This window comes from Harpia harpyja, chromosome 2 (assembly GCF_026419915.1).
Source record: "Harpia harpyja isolate bHarHar1 chromosome 2, bHarHar1 primary haplotype, whole genome shotgun sequence".
NCBI classification, from domain to species: Eukaryota; Metazoa; Chordata; class Aves; order Accipitriformes; family Accipitridae; genus Harpia; species Harpia harpyja.
In genome coordinates this window covers 87,300,953-87,322,702 of record NC_068941.1, presented here as the reverse complement: position 1 = coordinate 87,322,702, position 21,750 = coordinate 87,300,953, and the positions used below count along the sequence as shown (strand labels likewise).

The following is a 21,750-nucleotide window of genomic DNA, read 5'->3' as shown; positions in this document are numbered from 1 at the left end:
CAAGTGAATGTGACCAGTGAAAACAAAGCCCAGAAATCTAGCAATACAGGGGAGTGGACAGCTTTGTATAGACTTCATGCATTAGTTTTCTCCCACATAATCAAATCTGAATGCTTTGGACCTGCGACATGAATCAATAAGTGATACATAATGAAACACTTTAAAAAGGAACCCATAAAAGCATAAAAGATTGCTCAAGCCCTTCCAGTTGACATCGGCTATTTCATAACCCCAGTTTTAGAAAGAAAACCTACTCATCCCAAAACATCTTTCCAGTGGCCCACAAGAGTCAAGAGGCTCACAGCACAGTATGACGTACAACTCTGGCACCCCAACGTCCAGCTCTGCATCTTGCCTAGCAGCCCACACTGCCTGAAACAGCAGAGCAAGTCCATCACCTTAGCTGTGGACCTTGCTGTCTTATTCCGAAAGGATTTTGCTGCGGAAGGGAAGTGCTGTTGGACTACTTCACTCTAGCTGACAGAGTCACATCCACATCTGGCTTCATCATGCAAGACAAACCACTCTCACGCAAGCAATTTTGTTCTGACCGTTTACGCTGGCCAGTCAAATCAGACAGCACTGGCCACAGCAAAGCATCAGCCCATGGCCACTCCTCTTCACGTGAGTTCAGGCACATCCTGCTGACCCAAGTGGCTTTAGGATTCCAGCTGGCGACTGAATTGCCAGCTTCCAACCCCAAACAGCTAAGAAGACTTGACAGCCACATCCAGACCACAGGCTTTTTTGAGAAAGCTACTGCCTGAGTGTGGGTAGCATCTTTGTCCTATGTATTCACTGGATTATGATAGGACCTGCATTATTTAGCAGATATTTGAACATATTCATCAGTCTCTTGCTTTTCTAAAAAGGCTTTTCTTACACAAGCAAAAATTGAATAATAAACAGAGTTTAGGCTATTAACGTTTATGGTGTGCATCATAGGCAAATTTCTTACGTGTCTCTTACTTTAGTCTCATTGAACTTAATCCTTTTCTGGGACCAGCTATGGAGAAAGCATGCACCAAAGACAAAGCCCTTCTAGAACAGCTGGCCACTTCTCAGTAAATTAGTGGAATTAATTCAGCTGTTGACCTCAATAGTTTTCCCCAAATCAAAAAGTGAGCCAAGCAGACTAACAAATACACGTAGCAAAACACAACATGAAATTCAGTTAAGTACATACATACACACCCACTAACAGACCTGAAACACATTGCTAAGTATCACACAAATTCAAAGGGAAGTATTTAGTCATCCATAAAGTTATGATTGACTTCAATTTGGCACAGAGGTATCACACCAGGTTTGCAAAGAGTTCAAAGAATTTTTATGTGAAACCATAAATTGGTCAAGCTTGTGAAGCACGCAGTGTCAGCAGGACCCTATGTGCAAGCTTTAAAGAAATATCAAACCACATAGAAAAACTTCATCTCCAGACAGGGTGAATCTGTGAAAGCCACAGCAACAAGAAATGCTTTAAAAAACAGACCTTGTTTATAAAAATCACCAGGTTTCACACACACATCTCAATTTGCCACTCTAGCAATACCATCTTAGCATCAAATCCATTTTGGCTGGAATGAGTCCTTTGAAATACCGAACAAGAAATCTTACAGTAAGATTTTTATTTTTTTTTTAAAAGCATTCCTCAATCTTTTCCTCAAGTCAGACCATGGGAAGAACTGCGACCAGAACAACTGCCCACAAACTCCCTGCTGGATGTTGTTTTCACTAATGTCCTCAGTAATGATCCTTCTTACTCCATGACCTTCCTTTCCTCAAAAAGTCTCTGGGTTTTTTCTTTCCCCCTCCTTAAGAAATCACTCATGCCAGAATTATGCGACCATCTGTGCCAAGGTAATAGCAGAAGTCAATATATTTCAGTCAAATACTGGTTTGTATAACCACAAAAAAAAAGCCTTAAGAAAAGCCCTCTTCAAAATAGTGCAAACATTGATACCCAAACTCTGCATGCCTCACAACACAAACTGAAAGTTTCAAAAATGAAAGATTCTTTCAAGTAAATAAAGAGAAAATACTGCATTCATGAAAGTTTGCATCAAAACAAAGGCAACCCTCCAGTCTAAGAAGACCATGCTCATTAAGATCAAAGAGGGGAATGATGGAGCGCAGGTTTCACCATGTAAATGCTGCAAGACTGAGATGCGAATCCATGAGAAAGCTGTACAAGCAGCACCTCCAAAGGCTGCTGTTTTCTTGTGCAGGCTACAGCAGTGCTAGCTTCATAGCCCAAACATCTCATTAATGTTTCTACTATACCTTAAAAGGGATGGTCATTCAACTTTTCACCTCCCCAATGCGATGGTCAAAGCTTTTCCGATTAATATCAAATCGGGACGATGATGGGTAGTACACAATCAATCCTTAAGGCTGATGATTATTCTCGATGCGCCCTGTAAGAGAGAAACACCCAGTTAATGGCTTGTGCCAAGATGAGCGAGTCATTTCACATGGATCAGCCATATTAAGCAAACAGCCTTTTTACTGCCCCAACTGCTTGAGTCTTGTTGTGGATGACTGGGACTGTCTCATATAACTGAGATTGTCCCAGCCACTAACGTAGTCTCCATATAAAATAAGTTCCTCAAAGTATTAAAACACAGCTGGAGGTACACCAGCCTGCAGAAGGCATGGAGATGGTCGAGAAGAAGACTGAAGACCATAGCTCAGGCCATTTAGGGAGCAACCCGAGGCTACGTAGTCTGCTAATACACCAAGAGCCTAATGAACAACAACAACAACAAATTAGTCTTAAACTGTTCTGTTTTGCAGAGAGGACAACAAGGAACATACATCACTTGGCCTGAAGCTGGAAAGATCTCCATTTGCGCCAGATTTTACATCCAAATCTAGAACGCTGCCTTAAAAACTACCTTATTTTCTCTTTTCTAGAGAAGGCAAGGTTTGTGGGCAGGAGCGGGGCATTTGTTAGGCCAGCCAGCATCAGTGGAAAAAGGGGACAAACCTTTCAACCACACAAACTCTTCTGGAGGCCTGACACAGGGGACGGTGACTTCAAAGCTACGTTCTGCTCACAAAAATGGCTCTGAGCTGGAATTAGGCATGTATCAGTTAGACCACCTACAGGAGCAGATAGGTGGCTCTCCTGGAATTGTGGGTATGTTAGTAAGGAGGAGAGGAAAACAATAACTATTTCATCAAGTTGGGGGAGAGACAAGTGAATTATTCCCTTGACAACCAGCTTAATGGGACCTCGTTATTTTCTCAATTACTCAGTTATATATATTCAGTTCCTCAGTTACTTTCTGCAGGGCTCCTTCCAGTTTTAGATTTCATTTTCAACCAAAGCTCGTCACACTTTCCACATGCCACACAACACATAAACAGCCAAGATGCATTTTTATAAGGTAAGGCAAGTGTCAAATAGCTAAAACCACCTATGATACTATAATGTCTTGGCAAAATACAATGTCCTCCTCAACTGTAGCAAGTGAAAAGCTGATGCTCTTTGTTATAATGCTTTATTAGAGCATTAAAGCCCTATCACATAGAGAGTAAGCTGCTGTGGACAGCACCCAAACCACCCACCAGCACCCAGGCAGCAAAGCCGGGGGCAGAACTGATGCCCAAGAGCCCCAACAGCAGCTCCCAGGTTTGCCCCTCAGCATCTTGGTGTAGCTGATGGAGACTGCCAGGCTGCAGATCACCAGTGAAAGAACGAACATCCCCACTCCAACACAGAGTATTGCAGTGAGAGCTTTTATATTTGCATTTGATAAATGGGACGATCAATTTATTTATTTAAAGTTGTTGTAGAAAGGAGATATATTCTGCAGACACAGGGAAAAAGCAGCAGAGCATCTTCTCCCTCGTGGTGCAGCAATGCTCCCCGGACGCCCACTCCACTGCTTTGCATTCCCCATCAAATAACCCAGGCTTGCTCATGGCAATGTGGATTCCTGATCCGGCTTTGTAGCAAAACAGGCTCCCTCTAATTATCCCTTAGCCTGATGACATCTAAATGGTGGAACAGGAATATGTCAGAGACTCAAAATGAGAGAGTGTGAAAACAAGACCGTCTCCTTTCTCCATTCACACCGCAGGTCCCAAGCGCACGAGGACACGCTCCCGCCTGAGTCATTCCCAGCAACGCTTTGCAGCCCAGCAGCAACCACAGATATTTCCCACGCAAGTGATTTTTTAAAAAAAATTATTTAAAATGAGAGGATAGCAGGAGTAACTTTGGGACTGCAAGGAGCAGTGCTGTGATTAGAAGGATCAGTCATGTCTATAGAGTCTTATTAGAAGTAATTTATATGCAAGTAAAACAAATATCCCCCACTTTTCTACGAAAATGCCAAATTCCATACTGATTTACACGCTTTACAATCTCATTGACTTCAGAGGGATTGCCTCCGGTGTGAATCACCAGGCTGTGGCCTCCCAGCAATACAGAGTAATCCCTTCATATTCCTCCTTTCAAAAACCCTATCATCCGACCAGGTGCTGCAGCTAAGACCCCACGAGCCAAGTCGCAGCCCTGCGGTGATGCTTCTCCTCTCCCTATTAAAGCTTGGGGAGGGGGTGGAAGGGAAATAAAAGTCTGATGATGGAAACGCCGACAAGCAAAAAACACGGCCTTGGCGAGCCCAGCGTGCGTGACTGAGCATGGGGGTGGCCGGGGGGTTATTTGGGGCAGTGTGGGGGGAGAGGCATGAACCCTCCTTCAACCTAATTAAATCCAGATCCAAAGCCATCCTGATCTGAGAGCATTAAGTATTTTTGTTAGGAAGGGCAGGGATAAATTAACTCCTAACTCAGGCCCTAATCTTTTTTCATTGTTGTTTAAATTCTCCCACTTCCTAAGATTTCAGCATTTCCTCGTGATAAAGAGGAGCTCCAGACTGCCAGCTCATCTGCCCCTTCTCTCCAAGGCACGTGGGCAGATACTTCCCCCAACCAGGCTCTTAAAATTACACGACCATTTAGAAACATCAGTGCAAAAGGCAACTGCTGACCCCACTCTCCATTTTAATCACAGCTGTTATTTACAGTGCTAGCAACGCACTGGGACAGAGGCTAATAAATGTTTAATGGCCCAGTAAACACCAAGGGCTTTATCTACAGCCCATTTCAAAGCCTGATCAAATATAATAATCCTTTGCATGTCTGTCTGCCACTTCCCTGGCCTCCTGCGGGACGGGAGGAGATGTACATGGCTGCTCTATATTCAAACAAGAAAGGGGGGGTTAGCTATAGGCACACGGATGTTTTCCCTGCTTTCATCTCAATTTCTTGCTCCCAGAAGGGCAGGACTACGCACCAACCTGTCGGACCTCAACTTCCATATAACACAGAAATGCAGGTGACATCTGCCTCTAGGATTCAATAAAGCAGTTATCAATAACAGGAATATTACACACAGGAAGCAGAGAGTATGTGGAAGAAGTTGAGAGAAGTATCATTTACTTACAGACTGGGGTACAGAGGAAAAAATACCTGCACGCCTCATGAAGTGCTATAGGAGACTATGAGACCAGAAATGCTGAAACTTTTTAGAAAGAAGCTTTATTAAAAAAATTATGGCAACAGGATCAATACTCAAGCAGTTTATATATTGCACAACTTGCACAATGTACAGGATTGCAGAGTAGCTGAATTCTTCACCTGCATCTACCCAGGCAAGTGCTGACTTCTGCCAGACCAAGCGATTCAGCACATGGGGGAGAAAAACAATTTTCAGGCACATAAACCACTTCCTCAGATCTGAAATGGAAGATGTATTTTCCCCCCCAATTATAGCTGTGGGGCCATTACTCAATATTCCCTCCCCATGCAAGTCTTACTTATCTTCTAGACCCTCATATCTCTAATATGATATTTTAAATAAGTCATTTTGACACATTAAAGCTAAGCAGTTACATTTTTATTACATTACACATGGCTGTAACAAGCTTCCCTAAAGACCTGATGCTAAAATCACAGTCCAATTACAGTTTGGTAAACTCACATGAACAAGAGATAAACACACCAGAAAAAGCCACAAGGACTTCACAGCTGAGACCTCACCCACGACACAGGGTTGCCCCGTGGCACCATCTACCTATTCAACACACGGGCTCCAGGAACCAGACCTGTTCCATAGTCTTCTGGACTATATTCAAGGTTTGATTTTTTTCAGCCTCCAAAGTAGCCCTAAACCCAGGTCCTGATACCGGCGAGGGCTTCTGATATAGCCAAGGCCAAGTGACTTCACCAGTGCCACCACCTCTTGCCTCACATGATGGGAGAGACCAGCTTCTCAGTTCGATCTGGTCAAACTGGAGGGTCCTCCAGCTCCGATCCATGCAGAAGGTGAGGGATCACGGCAGGATTATGAAAATGGAGGCTCGAGGCCAAAATAAAGGAGCCTGGAAGCAGGGCTGTCGTCAGGGCGTAGCTCACCCATGCTGCTGTGCACCAGCCCCTTCCCTCCCTCCATGGGACGTTTTTATTTAGCATGGCCAGCAGACTCTTGCAGAGGATGTTTTAAAACTCACAGAGCTGCCAAAAATGTCAAATTAGAGCACAGCAAGAGCTCATAATAAATCCACCCAAGTGAACCGCAGCACTGCTCAGCTGCCTTTTTGGGTGAAACCAAAAATCATGAAAGCAAAGATCTACCGGCAATTACACCCAAAATGCTTCCTGTCTTTGCACGAATCTTTGTTTACTTTGGGTTTTAGTGGTAGATGGGAGCACAGACTACAATTTGTGGGAGATAGGTTATTGCTGCTAATGCAAAGAGCTTTTTTCTTCCACCCTTAACAGATAAAGCAAGCACTAAAAATGCCACTCTGAAACAGCTTGGTCCTGCAGTCACAGATGGTAGCAAAAATTAGCATTATTTATTTGTGGCTTTAGTCACTTTTAAAAAGAAAAATAGATGAAGGAAGAAATGCACCTGAATTAGGACTCCCTCCCCTTTCTTTTGCAACTAATACTTCAAAATGCAGCAGGGGAAGAGCATTTCGCAGAGTTCTAGGAAACCACTCTTTGAAAAAAATAATACATTTACCCAAGAAGGAGAATGAAAACAAGCAGAACAATAAGAGTCACGGAAGTTTGCTCCGAGGAGACATCTGGGAAGGTGAAAGGAGGAAGCAAGCGAAAGAAAACACACAGCATAAAGATACAAATTAATCCAAAACAGCAAGAGAAGAGTTATTAAGCCATTTTACATTTATACAGCACTGCATACAACAAACAAGATGTGGTCATATAGTGCTATATGATTCAAAATCTAGCTGCATTTATATACACAGCCATACCCCTACAGAGGGCTCAGCCCACCCCTGTATCTCCTGAGGACCTCAACCTCCCTGTCTCAGAATCCTAGAGTGACTGAGGGTGGAAGGGACCTCTGGAAGTCATCTGGTCCAACCTCCCTACTCCAGCAGGGCCACCTGGAGCTGGTTGCCCAGGACCATGGCCAAACAGGTTTTTAGTATCTCCAAGGATGGAGACTCCACAACCTGCCTGGACAACCTGTGCCAGTGCTCAGTCACACTCACACTCAAAATCTGTTTCCTGATGTTCAGAGGGACCCTCCTGTGTTTCACTGTGTTCCCATTGCCCCTTGTCCCATCACTGGGCACCACTGGAAAGAGCCTAGCTCCGTCCTCTTCGCATCCTCCCTTCAGGTATTTATAGACATCGATGAGACCCCCCTGAGCCTTCTCTTCTCCAGGCTGAACAGTCCCAGCTCTCTCAGCCTTTCCTCCCAGCAGAGATGCTCCAGTCCCTTCGCTGGAGTCTCTCCAGTATGTCCACATCTCTCTTGTACTGGGGAGCCCAATGCTGGACACAGTGCTCCAGGTGTGGCCTCACCAGTGCTGTGTAGAGGGGAAGGATCACCTCCCTCAACCTGCTGGCAATATTTTGTCTAACACAGCCCAGGACACCACTGGGGGCCTTTGCGGCAAGGGCACGTTTCTGGCTCACGTTCAGTTTGATGTCCACCAGGACCCCCAGGGCCCTTCCTGCCAAGCTGTTTTCCAGCTGGGTGGCCCCCAGCACATACTGGTGCCTGGGGCTGTTCCTCCCCAGGGGCAGGACTTTGCACTTCTCCCTGTTGAACTTCATGATGTTCCTGTTGGCCCATTTCTCCAGCCTGGTGAGGTCCCTCTGGATGGCAGCACGACCCTCTGGAGTATCAGCCACTCTTCTAAGTCGGACACCAGTTTGGTGTCATCAGCAAATTTGCTGTGGGTGCACTCTGTCCCATCATCCAGATCATTAATGAAGATGTTAAACAGGACTGGACCCAGTATTTACCCCTGGGATACATTGCTAGTTACTGGCCTCCCAGTAGACTTCGTGCCACTGGTCTCCACCCTGTGGGCCCAATCATTCAGCCACTTTTCAACCCACCTCACTGTCTGCTCATCCAGTCCATATATCAACAGCTTCTCTACAAGGATCTTATGGGAGACAGAGTGTAAGGCCCTACTGAAGTCCAGGTAGACAATATCCACTGCTCTCCCCTCACCTACCAGGCCAGTCACTTCATCACAGAAGTTTCTCAAGTTGGTCAAGCAGTACTTCCCCTTGGTGAACCCATGCTGACCATTCCTGATTATTTTCTTATCCATCAAGTGCCTGGAAATGGTTTCCAGGATGAGCTGCTCCATCTCCTACCTGTACTTATAGTTTGGGCTCAAAAAAGCTGGAGAATCACATTTATCTACTCAGTCTTCTTGAGTGATACTGCTTGATGATTGCAGTGATAGAAATTGCAGGGAAACAGCACACACAAGAAAGGAAAAATACTTGTAGGTCACTACAAAATCTGATATCATATAGGCAAGCTCATCACCAAAGAGTTTAGTTTAGATGAACAACAAGTAAAAAAGGCACAGAGAGCATCAGCTATATGGATGATAAATATATATCATTTTCTCCAGTAGTGAAGCCTATCCTCACTGCAAGAAATTGCCATTTACTTCCAACACAAATGGATTACTCATGGACAGAGAAGCCGGGGGCAGAATTAACTCTTGGAGCCCAGCATGTCCCAGGAGATCAGATCAAACTCAGTCTGCTCCTTTCCTCCACTGCACACAGACCAGGAACCCAATGGCCTCCTTGATTGCTTCCACCAGCACAACAATTATTTTAATTTTTAGCTTCTTGATTTTGGCAGAGATTCTCTTAGAAGCCCAATCAAGAACAACTAAATGCAAGAATTAAGTGAAATAAGGCGCCAAGAAGGTTTGGTGCCTGTCCCTCTTACCTTAAGTGGGATAGAAGATTAAGGCTCCTGAGAAAGCCTACAAAGAGAGGCACCTTCAGAAGAGATCCAAAAAGCCTTTTTCTTAATAGAAACCACCTAGGATTTGCCAATAAGAAAAGCTAAATCCTGGAAGACCAGCAAGGTGGAGCCCTGGCTTCAGCTCCCACTTGGGCTCAGCATTTCAAATCCACTTCCCACATAGCAGGGAGAGCAGCCTAGTCAGCCCACGGTCTTTTCTGTCCTTCCCTGATGATGCTACGATGTTAAGCAGCCAAATATGCAAGTCACTACACCAGAAAGTACACAGCGTAGTGATTAATGGACTTACCTAGGAGAGAAGTTCTGGCCATGGTCCTCTTTCTCAGGACTTCTTATGTGTTTTACGTTAGACATTCATTGGACTTGAGAAATCACAAGCACTCACACTGCTGAGAAGAGGGACCAGGACACAGTTCTTTCCCTTTTATGTTCCAGCAATAAATCATGTGCTCCTCTGCATGGGTGCTCAGGTTTGAGTGGGAAAGAGGGACGCAGCACTTGTGCATCAAACAGCCAGACAGTGCTGCAGGTTTCTCACCAACGATCAAAGGAATGGGAACCTAACACCTAGACCAGAAGCATCTCAAGGAGCTTACAAGTGTTGGCTGCCCAAAGAGCCCAGGTTCCTGGGATCACAGTTATGATTTTTTTTTTTTTTTTTTAAGAACAAGTCTTCAAAAATTGTCTCTTACTCAAAGGCTAACAGCTGTATGACAGTCACATTCAGATTCAAAGTTTTCTACTCATTCATGAGTTCAAAAGTAAGGCTAAGCAGATGCACCATTAAGTCCAGTTTCCTCATTTTTGAGAACAAGTATAATTATCCCCAACTTCACAGACGCAAGTCACTCCTAGAGGAGTGACTTGTCACACAGTGAGATGACAGAGGCAGCAACAAAAGCCCACTCACCCTACCACTGGTCTCATGCCTTGCAAAATAATTGCCTTCCCACCCAGAACTAAAGGTTACAATTACAGTGAGAATGAGCCAAGCCGGAAAGACGTATTTAAAAAAAGAGGAAAAAAAATGGAAAAAAAGTTTTAATGAAAACATGCAGGCAATTCTAAGACAGAAGAGAGGCCCATTTTGCATTGCACCTTGTTTGCTCGTGCTTTGTCTCAGTTGCCAAGCACAAATTAAATACTTTAGTTAAAACTTTGCTCATCTGGTACCTTTAATACTTAGTCATTAGAAACTGAACATCTGTTTTGCTTTGAGGCTTTCAGCAGTGACTCAATGTTATCTACAGTGTTGGACCGCTGAAGATTAGTATTCCTGAGGGGTTTTTTTCCCCTCCCCTAGCAACAGGGCTGCTTGCTTTCAGAAGGAGGAATCAGCCTACAAAATTGTGTTACAAAATCATTAAAGTTTGACACAAGTTGAGGAGGAAGCACAGGACCCAGAGAGATTTCATCCTCAGCTGGAAACAAACTGGCCGAGATCTCTACCAGCACATACCTGTGCCCCATAGCTCTCTAGCATTGATACGCCGTTGCAGGGTGATGCATGGCTTTCAGGCTCCGGAGCAGCAGCAATCTCCTGTTGTGTTTACAGTAAGCATGATAAACACACCGCAATTAAAATGACTCCAGCAGCCCTCTCGGCATGTGCATCCCCCCAAGCCTGAAAGCAATCCCGAAGGTTTATCTGTGATTTAACCTCCACTGGCTTCAGGCACAGCAGATAGCTCAGCATCACATATCTACATCAGCAGTGAAGTACCCGAGGTAGACGCATAGCTTTAGAAAGAGGATGCAGCAGCAGGAAATATCCCTGTACCGAGGGACCCAATTAACTTGCTGATATAAGACACCAGCATCCTATTAACACGGTAGACGCTGTGCATGCACAAAGGCATGCCACACCTGGGAAAAGGACTTCAAGGATAACATATGCTGCGTGTATGTGCAAGGGAAGAGCCTGGTCATCATCTTGTCCTGCTGGAAGGGAAGTGATCTGTGCAATATCCAAGCCAGCTGACAAACCGATCGTTAACAGCCATTCCCCCCCTATTTGTGCAGGGCTGATCCTGCAGCTCATTCAGTGAATGAGTATTTTCCCTAGAAGAGCGTCAGACATAAAGCAAACCCATAGACCTCCCCTTTACCTTGCCAAACGGCAGCTGTAAAACAGACCCATGTTTCTGAAAGGCAGATACTCAGGCACAGGCTGGCTTTACGGGGTTTCGCTGTCACCCACACCAGACATGGGCACACCACTCTTGAAGGGTTTTACAATGCACTTCACCCTTGCGTACAGATAAGGGCACTGCCACTGAGGATGCAGATATTAAACCACTGGGGGATAGAGGTCCACAAGGAAATCTGGGGAAATGTCTGTTCTTGACTCCCACCTGAGCGCTTTAACCTCTAAAAGGTTTTTCCCTCCTTCAGTAAAATCTTAAAAAACAGTGTGCATAGTTACAGCCTGAGACTGTCCGAATGAGCACAACAGACCACATCTAAGATCTGTTTAATTCAATACCTCCAACAGCAACCAGCAGCAGGTCCAGGAAGCAAGGTCAGACCTGCACCAGCACGTACCATTTCCTCCCCAGAACAGTTGCCAGTCTCCGGCATGGACTGTTTCTGCCCAGGTGTCTTCGCACTTTCCTTCCATGAGTTTATTCAGTCACCTTTTCGATCCATGCAAGTTTTAAAGCATCCTAAGGCAAACAGCTTAACACATGGGGTGGAAGTGTGGGGGAGGATGTTCTACCAAGAGAGTACCCTCAACTCCAAAAATTATGATACCCATAGCTCACAAAGCTGCACTGAGTTCTCACCCCAAAGTTTTTCCAGTGTTAATATAGACCACGACAAACAAGCATTGCCATGCAAGTCTTAAAGATTTAAACCACGCTCCTCATGAGTACCTCTGCAGGCAAAGAAGCAGAAGAACTGGTTTGGAAAGAGAAAAGGAAAGAAAATACAGATGACTCTGATAACATGTCTAATTAATAAAGCATAAACTAGACGGGCTGGTTCAGTCTGCGTATCCCATCTGCTTTGACTTCAGTCGGGATGGTTCCCATCTCCAGATATTCCTGCATGCTGACAAGCCAAAGACATGCCTTCAGCACCCGGGCACATATGCTCTTCTATGGCGTTATCACGCATTCTTCTCTTAGGAAGAAGGGATGAACAATAAAAAAATATGAGTGCCCAGTATGCAAAACATGGTCCTGAGACACCAAGGCTGTATCCCAAGGACTAAACATTAGAGTTTGGTATGAGTTTGCTGTAACTTCGTAGTCACCAGTCCTCCATGGCCTCCAGATAGGTACTTACACTTACCTACCTTTAAAGACTTAACCTCATAACAGCTAACACTTTTTATTCTGTTGTACTTTACGTGACTTTGCAATCAAGTTGTGTGAAGTTCTATAGTGTAAGTGCTGATTTATAAAGATTTATTTGTGGAGTGACTAGGTATGGCTCCCTAAAGTCATCAGTTAGAGTTACAATACTAGAAGTTCAGGTTCGGACAAGGTCTTGTTCTCTGCATGTTTCTGGTCCTCCTTTTGGAAACAATCAGCAGAGAAGACACATACTGTAGAGTCCCAACAACAGGAAACATCCAGACACTCTTGCAAATATGTGCCCCGGCCCTAAAAGCTTCAACAAAAGGAAAAAGCAAGTAACAAAAGCAAGGGGAGCATCTCCATCGCTCCGCAGGAGGTCAGCAGCAGAGCCAAGGACAGGACGTGGGAGATGGAGAAGCACATCAAGTGTCTATGGCACCCTGACAAAACTAACTCTGCAACTCAAAACAAAACAGAGGAGAGGTCAGTAGGAGATGCAGACAGCATAACGTTGGGATTTCAGCCAGAGTGCCACAAAAAACGCGTATGAATTCAAAAAAAGTGGCAGGTCTTTACATACACAAAGTACTATTCCTGCTTCCCCAGGGAAAGAGGAGGAGGGGGAAGATGGTTCTGTCCCATTTCTGCTTTTTAAGATTTCTCCTAAGGTATTAGATCTGTGAGAAATTTTGAGACTTAGCAACTGAGGACAGCCAGCAGAGACCATAAGGAGCAGAAAACTTGCCCCTTTCAAACCGAGGCAACCTCACAGATCACTTTTTCCTCTCTCTCCACTGTTTAGCACACTGGAAATACCCACTTCGTAACAGGCAGCAGAACGGAGGCAAGAGCTGTTCCTACAGCCATGCACAGGCCTCCAGAACAACAGGAAACCAGTGGTCAAGCGGTGCCGATAGTCCTGGTGCTTTCACTGCACTAACGCTCAATTGAGGACAGGCTGACTCATTCACCCCAGTTAAAAACCCAAACACCAATACGAGTCAGTCTGCTGGAGCTGGTAGTTCATTTTTTTCAGGTTTCATTGCTACAGGTGGATTTCATGAAAATGGAAACCTTTCAAGGAGGTTAAATCCTTCAGAGGCAGAGAGGAGGCTACAGTCAATTCCAGACAAGCATCTCCTGTATCACTTCATGCATGCCCAGAGTGGCTGTTGGCACCTGCTCCTGAGCAAACAAGCAAGAATCAGACCCTGAAAAGACAAGTCTATTATATTCTTTATGCAGCACAAGGGAAGAGGAATGGGACTGAATAAGCAATGTCCTATTGGGAAAGTCCACGCCACACCTACGATTACATACGAGAAAGAAATCAGCCTAGCGTCCAAGCCAGCCAAACGGGGAATGCCAAACCTTTATTAAAGGAAAGCCTTGAGTAACTCAGATGCAAACAAACTCATATCCATCTGGGATGCCAAGCCCCTTTCCCTGTCTTCGTACTAAAGGGCTATTTTTCATAAAGGTCTCATCTGCAGTCAGGACTGGCTAGAGGAAGGACCAGGGAGGATCTCCCATCACAGAAGCATCCCTAGCCCAAGCCGCTGAGCTCCAGCCGTGACTTCCCACGGCACTGGGGGCATCCAACTGCTGCAGCTCGCTCTGGCCCAGCTCCTGTCTCCACACCCCTGAAAATTCAACAGCATTAAACAGCAGAGACCTTCTGTTTGTAAATCACGGTTGCTACACCAAGGATCGTCATACATCGCAACTGCAATGTCAAGGGAACAACAAAGCGGTGATGGCGAAATCCTACGGCACAGATTGGATCTCCAGACTTCTCTCTTAAAGCTAAATGCAGAGGGTGCACGTGGGTGGCTGGAACTTCATCCCAAGGTCAACCAACGCAGGAAGCCTCAGCTGCACTGCAATAGTCAGGATCTCGGGCAAAATACTTAAAAGCAAGTAGTTTTCCTCCAGAAACAGACAATAAGTTTCCAGCAGCATCCTGGAAGCCTTTCTTCTGACAAGGAACTGGTTACTTAGGAATGGAGCTAACTCAGGTACATGCACAAAATAAAAGGCAGAAGAGAAGTTTAACTGGAACTTGCTGACTACGCTGAGACAGTACAGGGGGGCAGGGGAGATCGGGGCAGCAGCCAGTGCTTTGGAATAGGCACAGAAACAAGTTTCCACGGGAGTGTGTTTCTTTAAAGTCAGCTGTATTAGATCATCTTGTCCCCTAGAGTATGTTGTTTCCTAATGTTTTGCCCAGACCAATTTCAAATGTCAAAAGCAATGGTTGGGTTTGTTGGTTTTGTTTTTTTTTTTTTTTAAACTACCTTGAGTCCCCACAGAGCCAGTCAAGGATGAGAATTTTAGACTCTGTTCTGTCTTTCACATTACAAATGCAATTACCACTGCAGCCTGATTACAGCATCTCCTGTCATACAGATTCTGCAAGAGGCTGAAAGAACAGCTTGCCTTTCAAATGGAGTTAGAAAAATTCAGACAAGTCCTTCAGTGCTCAGTGGTCACGTGCCAATGAAATTTAAGAAAAGCATGTGCAGTCTCAAGGGAAGAGCATCCCTTAGAGAAAGCCATTCATACCGTCTTCAAAAAAGGACATGATGAAAAGCCCTTGCAAAGTACTTACCCTGAAATAGAGACTACTCTCAAAATAGTCTTATTCCTCTTGCTTTTCAATCCTTTCATCCAGTTAATGAAGAAAAAATCTTCAATACAAGGAGATTTTTAGATGCATGTGACAGTTTGGATATGGTCAGTCTTGCCATACCTGGATGCAAGAGGTGTAGTATCAAGCCAAGTAATGCATCACAGGGCTAACGTTAAGGTTAGTTTGACTCCTCTTCCCAGACACGAAGGATGTGAGCATCTTGGATTTAGCTCTTGGATAGCTGTAAGTGGAAATTAGCGCTACAAGCTGGAAACATCTGGATATAGATAGTTAAACAAGATAGTATCGTCAGGTCACATCTGTTTTCCACATTTTCACTTCAGCCTACCAAGAGGCGAGATTCAGGTGGTCAGGGCACTGGCTGGAGATGGGAGAAATTCTGCGGTGGGTTACTTGGGGTCCCCCGAGCCAGATGATCATACAGGCTACTGCCACTGGGCGAGACCTCCCTTCTCCTCCACCTCTCCACCCCAGGCATTCCCACAGCTGCCTGTGCCAGGCTCTGCATCAGCCACAGTGGGCCAACTCGCCTTGCTAACCTGCCAGAATGTCAGCCGGGACAGGGTGCCGTGCTGGGGAGAGTGGTTTTATGCCAAGGTAAGCAAGCTGAGCTGCCTTACCCAACTGTCAGATGTGGTCCAACACGTGCAGAAAGGAAGGAACAGAAAAATAAACTCACCAAAACACCACCTACGTCTTACATCAGCTCACCTCTGCCACATATCAACTCATCAGCTCTTCACACCTTAATTCCCTTTCGACACTGGGGCGATAGCCCTCCTTGCTCAACCAAGTACTAACTAATGAGCCAACACTGCTGTGCCTGAGCCCCAGAGAATGCCTAATTTTGATGAGACAGGGCTTGGCCCCCAGTTATTAAGCAGTAAGTGGGAATACTAAGTGCAAATATTAACGGTGAAATAGGCACAGCTGGCACCAAGGTTAAAGGGAGGTTATAGGACAGGACTAAACCACTGAGTTCAGCTAATAGCACATGCCTGGCTATCAAAGATGACAAGGTTTAGCAGCTTATTATTAATAATGAATCCTCTGCAGGATGTTTTCTGCTAGGAAAAAGCAAAAGTGTTGCTTTTTCAGCTGCCCATTACTTAGAGCTGAACGAGCCTCACTTCAGAGGGAATAAATCCATTTTGGATCAGGCAGTGGGCAACTCGAGTGGGAAGCAGTCAGCATCATTAGATACATCATATCTATTCTCCAAGCAAGAGACTTCAGGCTTAGAATATTTCAAAACCCAGCACTTCTCAACAAGCATGGAAGCATCAACTCCTTTTATTTTACATCTCTCTCCTTTTCCCTGTGGACAGCAGGCAGCCTGGCATGATACAACAGGAATACCCCAGTCCCTCCCTGGGCACAAAACCTGTGAGCAAAGGAGGCATGGATAAATGGGAGTAGGATGGCGAGTAAAGGGAATTTCATGGAAGAGAGCTCACAGAAGACAGGAATATTAAAGAGTTTCAACTCTGAAGCCAGGAAAGACTTAACAAATAAGTGCTTGAAGCTCCTAAGAAACAACCCTGCCCAGAGGAAAAAAAAAAAAACTACAAGTGGAAGAATTAAGTGGGCAAGTGCTTGACATAAGTGCGATTTTGTCAATGGAGACAATTTATGGAACAGGTTTGTAAAAGCAAAGAAGGAAGGGGGGAAAAAAAGGGCAGCGCAGGTCCTGCCAGACTTTCTGCCTGCAAGCACCTTATTCCAAGATCATCTTTCAGCTCTTGGCCGTGGAGACGGAGGGGCAGGATCCAAGAACCACTCACAGCAGGGAGACGAAAACGGATGAAAACAGTTTCTCAGCGTCTCACTCCTGTACTGCAGGATGGATCTGCAGCGAGATTTTGGCGCGACCCAGCACCGCTGGTCTCAGTAGCCCTTGCCTGCTTGCTGCGGGCAGGGCAGAGGGTGAGGTGGAACTCCTGCCACCACCTGCACCGGGGTCTGCTTCCACAGCACCGCAACCACACGCACATTGGACTGCTCCAGCCTGGGCTGATCAGAGGAGTGAGCATGCAAGGACGACTGCGAGGAGAACTGCAGCAAAGCCTGGGAGCTATCCTGCAAAAAGCCAAACGCTACACAAACACTGAAATAAGCCAAGCTTCCGAAGCGCCTGTTCAACACCGCTGGGCTCTGAGCAAAGAGAAAATGCAGGAGAAACAAGCAGGTTTTTCTGAAGTAGAAAGTTTCTGAAATCATTGGGGTTTGTTGCTTCCAAAATTTATACCTGTACAAGCTCAATGTCTCCAGCTGGCACATCTGCAGTCCTGGAGTTCAAGATACCATGAGGCTGTATGCCAGGGCATGGTGGAGACGGGAGGGTTTGGCAACTGGGGTACAGGAGGGAAGGAGGAGACAACCCCAAAAAAGCAAGCCATGAATATAGCTCCAGAATAGGACGGACCAAACTTGCGCTCAGAAACGAATTCAAGTGGCTTTTATTAGCAAGAACAGATTTAAGCACCACATACATATTCAGTTCTTTCCCCGATACCATTGCTTCCCAATCTTCCCCAGGCCTCTCCCTTGTCCCCAGAGGTAGATCCAAGTGCATCTGCAACCCAGGCACAGCTCAGAGCTGGTATTCAGGGTCAGATCCAGGATAGAAGAGACTTTGAGAATGTCTGAAGGGAGAACGCAGTTCAAATACTTCGAAAGCTTTGGAGCATTTTATTCAATGTTTTGACTGCTTCAAAGTAAAATTAGGTCCCAGCTTCCAAAAATATATGAAGTGAAACCATCAGCAATGAGAAAAATTGATTCCAACGTAACATCCAACACTACAGTTTGATGGGGTCATTTGTAACCGCACATCAGGTGACCACAGATAAATTGGGGTAGTCAGACATGCTTGAGAACTGGCTGAAGAACATTGAAGAGCTACAACAGGGTCACTGGAAGAGCCTCATTCAAGAGGGACACAAATACCTTCATATCTTTGACAAAAGCCATTGTTATCTGAGAGCTGGCCCAAAGGTGGAAGTTAGTAGCCCAAGCCCAAATGTTGGGTTTGTGCCACAGCAGCTGTCAGAGGCCACACTGTTTCCCAAGGCTTGCTCCAGGATTAGCTCTCCAAAAGTCTCTAAAACACCCACCAAACTAATGAACTGAGTGGCTGAACTTGGATTCCCCCCAGACCAGAGGCTACAGCACCTTTGGAGGGCAGCAGAAGGGAAGTCTATGTCCCTGCTGCTCATGGTGCATCTGCTCAGCCCCTGAAACAAGGCTTCAACCCTACGGCCAAGTTTGGCACTTCCATCGTTAAAAAAAAATTATTCTCTGATTCCTTGTCATACCACACAGAAATGCATGATGAAGAATCACAGGTGAAAGCAAACCCACGAGCACAGCTCAGCATCTGCTCCCATCCTGAACCCTCTGGCACCCTTCTCCCAAAGGGCCAGGGTGGGGAGCAGGGCAGGCCTTTGGCTGTTGGGAAGGGGCTGCCGACAGCACCGCTCTAATAAGGTCTTGGGGGAAACACATCCTGCACCTCGCATAAAACGGTCCTGCAACCTGCTTCTCATGGTAGAAACCCACTGAGCCTGGCACGCCATCAGCGCGACTTGGACCCCGGGGGCAAAATGCTGCCAGTCCTTTGGATCAAAGGACAGGAGAAAAACCCTCTTACACTGCCACAGCCTGAAGCCCATCTCCCTGTACTGAAGGCTTTGCCACATTGCAGATCTCGCTGTTGGAGATGCTGGCACAGGGAGAGAGGCAGGAACGTCTCCAGCTGTGGGGAGATCAGAATTGAAAAGAGGCTTTTTTTTTTTTTTTTTAAACCTTTTATGCTTCCCTATCTCAGTCTCAAACTGCAGGAGGGACATGGAGGATTGAGCTCCGGATGCGAGGCACTTGCTCGGGAGGCTAACCTCATCGAGAGTCAAGTCAAAGCACCCCAAAGGAGCTGAGCTGCAATTTGTCACCTAAACAGCAAAATAATCCTCCTGCAAATGCCCTGCACCAACAGGCCAGTCCTGTTAGTTAAGACAAAGCTCAAGCAAAGCTTTAAAAGATCTGTAACTATTATTGTAACAGGCAAAATGGAAAAAAAAGGTGGAAGCAGCAGCCTTCTTCCTTCCCCCAGGCTTGGGATCTGCTGCTGGCAGGGTTTCTGGCAGGGCTGGGAGCCTGCCTGCACTCCTGTGTCAGAGTGGGGACACCGCACACGCTGCCACAACCATCTGGGGGGCTGGAAACAGCTGAAGTGACACGGAAAGTGTTGGCCGTAGGATGGGACCGGTCACAGCCACGACTAGCGTGGCAGAGGTATCCCGAGACGACCTTTCCGCATTGGACTGCAAACTGGGGAAAAACGTCCATGTCCCCATGCAAGCTGGCTGCTGTGCTACCACCCGTGTCCTTCACTAGTTAATTACTTGCATTTCTGAAACTACATCACCTTAATGAAGTATTAGAGGGAAAAAAATCCAACACCAAATATAAAGAGACCATCTCAGCTGGCCAACAATACCTTCTCTGCACAAGTGGGTGGCATCTCAGCAGAAAGGGCTCCAGGAACCCAAATTCCCTTACATCTGCATCGCGTTTCTTGGCCCATGGGGCACTGAGTGGCCCAAAATTAAATCCCTCTACGCACACCACAATGCTCTTCCTGTGCTAACAGCTGCATGAGGAGCCGCACCATGAGTCCCATTAGAGGAGGAATCCTTAAATGCTGCAAAAGACAGTTTTAAAGGTTCTCCCCAAACTGAGCCAAACTGTCAGCAGGTGAGACCTCCCTGCTCCGTACCCACGCGCCCCAGATCACAGGCAGGAACTCGTTTCAGGGAGCAATGCCAGCTTAAACTGATTAAACTACAGGTTTGGTCTTTCAGTCCAAAGGCTGCTAGCATGTCCAGGGATCAGTCACCTTTAACAATCATCAAGCCAGGCACCACCTCACAGGGAGAGCAGCCAGCCCTCCTCCCCCCGCAGCAGCTAGGAGAGGCTTGCACTGCTGTTCGGCCGCCACATCTTTCCACGGCAGCCAAACACACTAATCTCCAAAGATCCCATGTCGGCAAGTCTAAAACCACTCTGCAAAAAATAAAATCATTTCAAATAATCCATAATAAAGCAGCTGACCCAGTATTGAGCAACTGCAAAGTTCTTGGCTTCCTAAAAACAGTCATGATCTTGCAGTACCTTCAAAAAAAAATAAACTCCCAAAAACCCCAACATTGAATAGGTCAATTCCTGGGCTTGGATGCTGAGGAGCTCAGCTTTCCCATCACTGCTGAGATGGCTTTGCTGCCCAGGAGCCCTGGCTGAAGTTTCCACCTGGCTATCATCAGACCTGCGTGGCTCATCTATGAAGCACTTTTTTCCTGCAGTACTTTCCACCTCTCCCATGCACGTGTGCACAGACTTCCCTGTTCTCCATCCACCAGTCAAAAAAGCAGTTTTCAGAGCAAAAATTCAGTTTCTCAACCTTAAAGTTCAAAAGGGGGGCTGTTTGGGGGCTGAGCTTCTTGGCTTTGCTCCAGGGAGGTTGGAGAGGTAATGGAAATGGACGTTTTCAGGTACACTCATTAAGTGCTGTGTAATTATTCAGTAGAGGCAGGCTGCAAACTCTAGCAGCATCGCACCTGCAATTGCTCTTCCACTTGCAGCTGAACCATTTTCAAAAATGATGAGCAGAAATGAGCTGGGTGGATGGCTGAACAGCTTCTTTCAAGTTTGCAGAGAACAAGAGCCATGAATCTCCTACCAGCTGCTGGGCTTGTGTCCCACAGGAGCCAAAGGACTCTCTCCTTCAACATGCCAAGCATCCTTAGACCCCCTCGATCTACACAGGAACAGAGACCAAGCAGCACCTGGCAAGATGAGGTCCAGCTAACTGGTTCAACTAACACTGACTTAAGGCTCCACCGAAAACGTCAACCTCTCTGCTGGGCAGAGATGCACTGTAGGGAATGCAGCGGCTTTGGAAAGGGGGAGAGGGCTTGCAGGGAATGATGCTGGGGCTGCAGCACCTCCACAGAGAAACCACCACCCCTCCTAACAGCACATGCCTGCTCTCGAGCCTGCTGACAGCTCACTATGCCCTCTTCCTGGAGGAGCATCACAGCGTTGGGCAACGGGGCAGCATCAGATGCTCCATCCCACACTGCTCACTCAGCCGTACGAGAGAGAAAATAAGGACAGAGGGCTTCCTGGGTTCCTCTTTTCTTGCCACAAGCAGGCTGAGATCCAGCTGAGGGTATATGCTTCTAAAGCAGCTCCCTGCATTTCACAATTTACCTTCAAGTTTCTACACAAAGAGGGCAACATATGGGAAGTTACATAAACTCAAAACACCCCCCTACAGAATATGCTGTATCCTGGAAAATAGACAACTACCTCTGCACAGGCACTGAAATCAGTTTAACAAATTTCAAAGAAGGCAAAGAGTAAATCCTCTGTCATGTAGGGGATAAGACAGGGACACAAGAAGCAATGTCAGATACTCAGATGTCTACACAACC

The 21,750-nt window shown here is 46.1% G+C and overlaps 1 protein-coding gene across 1 annotated transcript in view; it reads right to left on the bottom strand.

Moving 5' to 3' along the window:
- Positions 1-21,750, bottom strand: part of PTPRA (protein tyrosine phosphatase receptor type A) — a 128,800-nt gene that overhangs the window by 98,465 nt on the left and 8,585 nt on the right. The window contains 1 exon segment of the mRNA XM_052780815.1: positions 2,284-2,417. The gene's annotated coding sequence lies outside the window, so the exon portion shown is untranslated.